Source organism: Mixophyes fleayi, chromosome 11 (genome assembly GCF_038048845.1).
Source record: "Mixophyes fleayi isolate aMixFle1 chromosome 11, aMixFle1.hap1, whole genome shotgun sequence".
In the NCBI taxonomy this organism is placed as follows: Eukaryota; Metazoa; Chordata; class Amphibia; order Anura; family Limnodynastidae; genus Mixophyes; species Mixophyes fleayi.
Window position 1 is genome coordinate 30292554 of NC_134412.1, and position 7270 is coordinate 30299823.

Here is a 7270-nt window from a genome sequence, read left to right on the forward strand (position 1 = left end):
TGAAAAGTGTTTACAGTATTGTCCTTCCCCCGGCTATGAAGAAAGTAAATAGCATGTCCTGCTTAAAGTGAACACATTCTCATGCTCAGTGACTCAGACCTGGGGGGGGGGGGCAGGAAAAAAAAAGACATTACTCAGAGAAAATTACTAGTGATAAGGGTTAAAGACCAAAGAGTATAAATACGTCTCTTCTCCTTCATTTTTGTCATTAGAAACGTGAGTCTGAACTAAGAACCAGGTAGTGTCAGGGTGCAGGAGTTTCTCCACTTCTAGATAGGTGTTATAATCAGGTTTTTTTTTTGCAAGGATATTTTTTTTTTTTAATTAACAAATAAAATATATTTTTTTCTATCTGGAATAAAAGCATTTATATTCTATATTTTTGCACTATTTATAAATATAGAGCAAGATAGCAAAATATTTTTACTGGATATTTGTGACATTTATTCTCTATTTATTGCTATGTTTTTCTGTCTGAAGATGCTGAGGATACAGTGTTGTGTTTTCACTCAGGGGTATGTAGTAAGGGGGCTATGTCTCTTTGCTTTGGCTCTTAGCAGTTGTGGTAGGGCATTAGCCAGTCCTGTTAGAGACAACAGTCCAATTCTCGGCTTCTCTGATCAAGTACGACTCAGACATCTCTATACAGAAAATGAACACACGCACCTACATCTTCAGATCACCCCAGAAGGAGAAGTCAGTGGCACCCAAGACCAAAACTTATACAGTAAGTATATGACTTTCCATCTCAATTTCTTTACTTTGTTTTATTTTATTTTGAAATAAATTTCAGAGAACAACTTGTATAACTCAAAAGTATCTTCCAATACCTTCTAAGAATGTGTATTTTCTGTAATTATTTTTCAACAGATTTCTCATGCTAACAATTGGGAGCATTTATTAAACCGTAAACCATGCAGAAATTACTTTTCCGCATGGTTTAGGAATTTTTTTTAAGATTTTGAACAAGCTTGTAGGGTACAGAAAGCAAAAGGGAAGGGGAGAGGGTACAGGGATAAAAGAGGAAGGGGGGATGGGGTACATAGTGGGAAAAGAACACAACAATTTTTTTTTACAAGGCATAAAAAGGCAAATGATAATAGTAAGATACCAAAGGTGTCACTGTATAGTGGGCGAAACATGAGTGAGTTGGGGGCACTCCATTAGATTTGGGGATGAGTGTAGTATGATTGGACTTGATCGGACCCATCACATTCAGTAATATATAGATGCAATTCTCACCATTTCTAGTTTAGGCATTTTTAAGTAACACCTCTATCTAGAAAAAGCCTAATGCAGGAGATATCATAAATATCTCCTGCATTAGGCTAAGTTTTGCATTAAACCGCAGTCCCCATCATTTTCTATGGGGCTGTGGTGTGGACCAATTTAACAAGCTCCAAAAAGCCTAGGGTTTCGGATCTTGACCCCAATGGCTAACGCCATCGTTAGCCGTTCTACTCTGCAGAGAGGGATCTTTGGATCACTCTCCGCAGCCTTCCTGCTCTCCCCTCCGGTAACTACCACAAAATGGCTCAGCGCACGCGCGACCAAAATTTGTGGGATCGCAGTGAAGACAAGTAGCCATCACCTGCAAATCACATGCAAATTATCACCCTTATGATTGCGATAAGGAGTGGTATTTAAAGGTAGGTATACGGCCATTCATAAATAGTACCCAATGACTCTGCAGTCATGTTTTTAACCTTTATCAATGAATTAAGTACATGACTCTAATCTTTATCCATGTCAAAAATAGTCACTAACACATTAACAAAAGGACCTGCCAGTAGAATTGTCTCCAACACAACTGTGAAACTACTACAGCTGTAATGACTTATGCAAAAAGGGCAAAGTCTCAACCCAAACTAATGTAAAAATCCTGCATAATTGTGTTGCTTTAGCAATGACTGTTAATATAGGGTGTATTTCTCTTCTTTTTGGTCAAAATGTGGCCCTAATAGCAGCAAGACATTGAGTCTGATGCAACTTTGTGCATGTCGGCTTTCAAAGCCTATATGTCAATTTTATATCCACTTTTCCTGCTATAGTTTGTGCAACAGCTTCTAAGGGCATCCCAGTAGTCTGCTTTTGTGAATCCAAATATAATCTATCACTGCTTAATATATGACCTTCTCAAGTCATCAATATGATCTGATTATGCTGAAAAAAAGAAATCAAGAGGAAGTAATAAAAAATAGCTTTGAAGGCCATTGTTATCTATGCGGCCCTTTTTGTGCACTATATACAGTAACTGTGAGAATTTATGACACAATTTGCTAAATTATCAGCAATATCTATAGCATTACATCAGAAGGCATTACATAATGCTCTCTAGAAGTTAATAAAAGAACAACTCCTGTGAGTTTTTACAGTATACCTAAGGATAAGATATGCAGAAACTTGTATAAATAACTGCAACTGTATGGTTATTACTTTAAATGGACATCGTGCCGAGATAGATAGATATATATATATATATATATATATATATATATATATATATATATATATATATAAAATACTATTGCCACAATTTAGATCACAGATGTGCAAATGGATGGCAGGGCCCTCAGTAGACTCCCAGAATTTGTTTTTTTGGGGGACTTTGATTGTCATACAACCTATTTGGTCTTTTTTGGGGTCCTAGATCAACGGCACACTTATACAAGAGGTTGAGCATGGCTGATTTAGACAAAGCTTACTACTAATCAATTCATTGATAATTAATCATAACGGCCTGATTCATTAAGTCACACAGAACGAACATATTGGGCCTGATTTATTAAGGAAAGTAAGGCCAAAAAATGAGTACGTTTTCTCCAGGACAAAACCATGTTATAATGCAAGGGGTGCAAATTAGTTTATTGTTTTTCACATAAGTTAAATACTGGCTGTTTATTCATTTAGCACACAAGTAGCTTATTTGTACACTGAAATTTAAAAGTGATCTAGGACATGCCACCCAACTATACATCTGCCATCACATTTTAAACTTACCTCCCCCCTCCAATGCAACATGGTTTTGCCAAAGTGAAAAGTTACTCATTTTTTTTGCTTTACTTTGCTTAATGAATCAGGCCCATTGTGAGTTTTTTTTTTTTTTTTAAAGAAATGCACATAATTCAGGCATACACACCCGTATTCAACGAGAAGTGGATCTGAAGAAACGCCTCTTCTTGAATATGGGTCTAGGTGTGTTCTGCTCTGACACACAATACACTACAAGATACCTACAATAAATCAGCATTTATGTTCCTTAAAGAATCAAGCCCAACGTGTCTTCAGGTGTATTTTGCTCCAAGCAAGAACCTTATCAATAAAATATGTTCAATTGCAGTAAGGAGTTCATCTAAGAACAGTTCTAAATTGTCTCTGTCTAATTACGTCACGATCTGAAATATATGCTAGATATTCTGTAAGCAAGTTATTTTAATAGTAGTACAATATGTTTTCTTCTTCAGGCCTTCTGGAAATAAAAGCAATTAAACAAGGTATATTGGTGATTCGGGGAATGAAAAGCACTCGTTACCTCTGCATGAATTCTAGGCACCACTTGTATGGCTCGGTAAGTGTCATTTAAAATGTATATTAAAAATCGAGATTCATCTTTTCAAATTGTAAATTTTTAAGTCCATCAATATGTTGATCCAAACTAAGGCAATATACAATTCTTAGTAAGACAGCTAGAAATATCTCCTTACAAAGGGAAAAAAAAAATGAAATTGAACTAATATTAATTTCCCACTATGTACGGGCAGGGGCGTAGGAACAAAAATTGTCATGGGGGTCAAAAGGTCAAGGACTACTATAGGGCCTGGAGTCTTTTTTTTCTTGTGTTCGATATCTCGTTTTACGATAGTTTTAACAGCGACTGTAGATATACAAAGACTCCCAATCCTATGTTAATTTTTGTCAGCGTTTCAGGGGTTGCCCAAAAAAATTATTTATACATTAATAAATAAACATTATTAGCAATATTAATTACCAATTAATACAATAGCTGTTAGAAAAGTAGATACATTCAATTGTTCATCTTAAAAATTTACCTTAACCTAGTTTTTATTCAGATTTCATTTACAGACTAATCTAATTTAATTGGGAGCATTTTAAATCTATAGTCACTGCCTCACTGATTCGCGGCTGCGATTACACGCGGCCGCACGGGTCCCGGTGCGCATAGAAATCCGCAATATTGCGTAATGGGTCTTTATATGCGCAGCCGCGCGGAATCGCGCCACGAAACGTAATTGAATATGCAATCTGTATTAAATCTACATTAAGGCAATCTAGATTAAAGAACATTTGTAGTTATACTAAGACAATCTATCATTTAAATAAGTTTCCCAAGTTTAGAACAGATACCATGACTTCAGAAAGTAGCATGAAGGCTTTTGTGGTCATGGAGGGGGCAAAACACAGTCTTTGCCCACCAAACAGAAACCATGGGGGGGGCAACTGTCCCCTCTGCGCTCCCTGGTTCCTACACCCCTGTGTACAGGTGAACATGATACACAGTAATATTTCCCATATTTGAGAAAAGTAGAATGCATGAATAATAATAAATAAATAAATAATGCCTAGAGCCGCACGCCCTCTAAAAATAGAAATGTCTTTCGGATGTTATATTTGGATTGATCTTCTGCATTATTAACTGTCCTCTTCTCACGTATCTCACATATATTAACTTCACATTCACAAATAGCTTTGGTCACCTCCATTCTGCTGCAATGATGAACTATCTATGGTTCCAGAATGAATGATTAACTCACATAAGAATACCTGGTCATGCTGGTGTTATTTTTAGGTTTGTCCACTTGGCAAAGTTTGCAGTACTCTACCCTGCTGTTTATGCTAATGCAGTTGTTATGTAGGATATTCCATCATCCAGGCCTTTGGAACTATACGGTTATTGAACCTGTTTTATACCTGTAGATAAGGGAGAGCTGTTGCTATCAGTGACTCTCGGAAAGTTTGATTCAAAATCTTGTGGGATGTTGTTGTTGATTTTAATCTGTAAAGTACCTGCAATAGCGATGACAGGATGTACACTTAATCATCATCATCAACATTTATTTATATAGCGCCAGCAAATTCCGTAGCGCTTTACTTAATGATATAAATGTGTGATGTCTGACCATGAAAACTGTATTATTATCTTAACGGTACTTTGTATTTCTTATGTTTTCTGAAACATAAGATTGAGTCATAGTCAATTTGTGTGAATGGTGCACTTTTATAAACTGCACATAGTAACTATTGTTATTTAACACTGTCCCATTTAAACTATTAAAAACAATTTGTTTAGCTCCTTGTATATTCAAACACCAAGAAAACTTGTGTCAAGCTGCGAGTTTCCGGTGGGTTTGAAAAGTGGAGATGTTGCCAATAGCAACCAGTCAGATTCTAGCTATCATTGTGTAGAATGTACTAAATAAATGATCGCTAGAAACTGATTGGTTGTTATAGGCAAAATCTCCACTTTCAAACCCGCCGGAAACTCTCAGCTTGATACATTAGAGTAAAAACTACTAGAAAATCTCTATCTCATCACTTGTCTTTGCATAAAATGCAATTGACAGAGGCCATGGCATAAAGAGACTAATGACAATCATTAAGAATAGAGTAAACCGTTTCTATGCAACTGACTAAGAAAATATTAGTTCATGATTCCATATATTCATATTCCATATATTCGCTCAGCATTGTAGGATATGAATGTACAATAATTATAAAAGTGGTAGTAAGTGGTCAGACATCACAAACCAGTACTATATATTACATGGCTATAATTATTGGATATATAATAAATTAAGTTAGCTTCCCAGGACTAAATTTTTGTTTTATTTCTATTTTGACAGATGAGTTATAAAGAAGATGATTGCAATTTCCGTGAGGTGGCATTAGAAGATGGATACAATTTGTATTTCTCAGAGAAATATCCTGCCCCACTCACTCTCACTCCAACCAGAGGAGGCCATCCGTCAGGCAAACAGATGGTGCGTTTTATTCCAATGGAGAGCACCTTTCCCTTTGAGGCTTTTTATGCTGATCATTCTACTGATCACCGGCCAGGAAGCTACTTAGATATAGAGGATCCTCTAAGTATGATAGACAGGTCCAACATCTTCAGTCCAAGTCTGGATTCATGAGCAATAGAGGTATCTGCTTAATACCAAGTTTTTCTTGCATAGTTCAGACAATTCTTTTACAAACAGAACAGAGGCTCCTTGTTTTTGTGCGCACATCAATATGCTCACCTAAGTGAAGAGGAAAAGCCAAGAACAACACTGGTGGTCAAGGCAAGAGAAAAGAGAGAACTTGTGTTTGGGGGGAAAAAAGACACATTCTATACAAGCCGACATAATGTAAAGCACATTTTGCTATTTTTCTTTGTCTAATGAAACCTTTTTCAAGTAAAAGATGGGTAAAGGTTTCCAGCTATAAACAAGCAACTTGTACAAAACAGGTTAAAAATACAAAGGTCACAGAATACGTGACACGTTGCTGAAAAACAAAGATACATTCAGAACACAGAGACAGCATCGGGATTAGCAACTTCCATAGAAGCAAATGCATATTGTGTTTGATAAATGTTACAGTGAGGGTGATTTACTAACAAAGTACAAATGCTCTTAGTAACCAATTAGCCATTTCTTTCTAATCTCAATCCCTGTCATTGAGAAAGTGCTGAGAAGAAAAAAACTAAATAATATGTGAAAATTTTTGTACTTTTTATAAGGGCGAAGGGAATGTAGGAAAAATAAGTTTTGTTTGGTTTTGAAACTCCGTCCATCTTAGGGTGGACCTATTATAAAACTAGTCACCCTGTATTTTCAGGGCTGTCTTTTTAATAACAATCACCTGTAATCTATTCCTTTTAAATGTAAATATAGTTCTACTTGCAAGGGCTAAATCATGCAATAGGCTGTTAATGCGGTTGTTGTTGCAAACAGTTCAATTCACTTGTGTGTTAAACCGGGTTGATTATTTAGTGTGCATTAATACAGTTGCTCTCAGTTGTCCCACTATAGATGCATTAACATTATGGTCATTCTATAGAGTTAGAAGAAAATCCACTAAAAGGGAGCAAGAGTATCCCTGGACAAGCCATGTGGTGATGCAATATCAACAGGTCATGTTTTCAGGATTTCTGTCTGTAGCAACAGGTGGGATGATGACTGATCCAGCCAAATAGATTAACTCACCTGTGCATGATTACAGAAATCCTGAAAACATGAGCTATAGGTACAGGGCCGGATTAAGGGAA

General features: G+C 36.3%; 1 long non-coding RNA gene across 1 annotated transcript; it reads left to right on the forward strand.

The window, feature by feature from the left end:
• Window positions 1–226: 226 nt before the first annotated feature.
• Window positions 227–6866, forward strand: LOC142106865 (uncharacterized). Its single transcript, XR_012679803.1, has 3 exons — window positions 227–727; window positions 3465–3568; window positions 5862–6866. It is a non-coding gene; the product is annotated as an uncharacterized LOC142106865 (long non-coding RNA).
• Window positions 6867–7270: the final 404 nt, after the last annotated feature.